Here is a 1,076-nt window from a genome sequence, read left to right on the forward strand (position 1 = left end):
CTCAGCTGTCGGATATGAACCACAGAAGGGAGAGGAAATGTGTGCGTCTGGAGCGAACTGCAATGCAAGATTTCGCTGCAGCTGCCAGGTAGGCGGATGACGTCGCACAACGAACGTACGACAGCCAAAGCGAGTGCCCGAATGCAGCTTAGGGCGATGGGGTGGTCACAGCCGGCGCAGGTGCTGCCATGGGTTGCTTCTCCAATTTATTCTGCCATCAGCGCGGCTTGGAACTTCCCGACGGCCGGTGTGAAATTGGCACTCGACCAACTTTGTGTTCTTTGTGTGTGTGTGAAAGCGGGGTGGGGGAGGGGGGGGGGGTGACAATATGTGAGGAGCAGAAGGTGGTGTTGGACGGCGGCAACATGGCGTACACTCGCGATGAACTCTTTTCCACTTGGGACACTGTTTAGGAGATAGAAAGGGGGGGGGGGGGGGGGCTTGGAGGACAAGGCAACAAAAAGAGCACATTCATTCGAGGGGGTGAAACGGTCGTGAGCCTGGTTAGTGGGAGAGGTGGCAAATGAGGCATTCATGACTGCACTTGTACTTTATTGTCCGACAGAAAAGGCTATTTTCTACCCCAGGTCCTCCCCTCTAGAGGAGAGGCGCCTTGGCGCAGGTGAGAATCCGCTTCAGATGCTGGCCAAAATCCCCTGGATCTCGGCGGCCTCTTCAGCCAGTCGAACCGCTATGTTTCGGTTTCGGTGTTTCGGTTTTGGGCTTTCCAGCAAAGCCCCCCAGGCTTCTCTACTATAAATTTTGTTTGCCCTGCCTGGGGAATGCAAACACTCCCATATTATATGGTTCAGAGTGCCCCTCTGCCCGCAAATCCTGCAGTCCTCATCTTCAAAATCTGGGAATATATATTTATTCAACACTGGATTTGGATAAGCATCTGCTTGCGGACGCCTCCATGCGGTGATCTGTTTTCCATCGAGAGTCTTGCCTGGAGGGGGTAGTTTCAAACGCTGTCTTCTATAATACTGCGTCACATACGGCAGCAGGCGCCCTTCTCTGTTGTAGCCTTCCTCAGGTTGCTCATTCCGACCTGCTCGGTAGTAGAGATCTTGAGC

The sequence above is a fragment of the Amblyomma maculatum genome, chromosome 1, assembly GCF_055883805.1.
Source record: "Amblyomma maculatum isolate TAMU_Amacu chromosome 1, ASM5588380v1, whole genome shotgun sequence".
Taxonomy (NCBI): Eukaryota; Metazoa; Arthropoda; class Arachnida; order Ixodida; family Ixodidae; genus Amblyomma; species Amblyomma maculatum.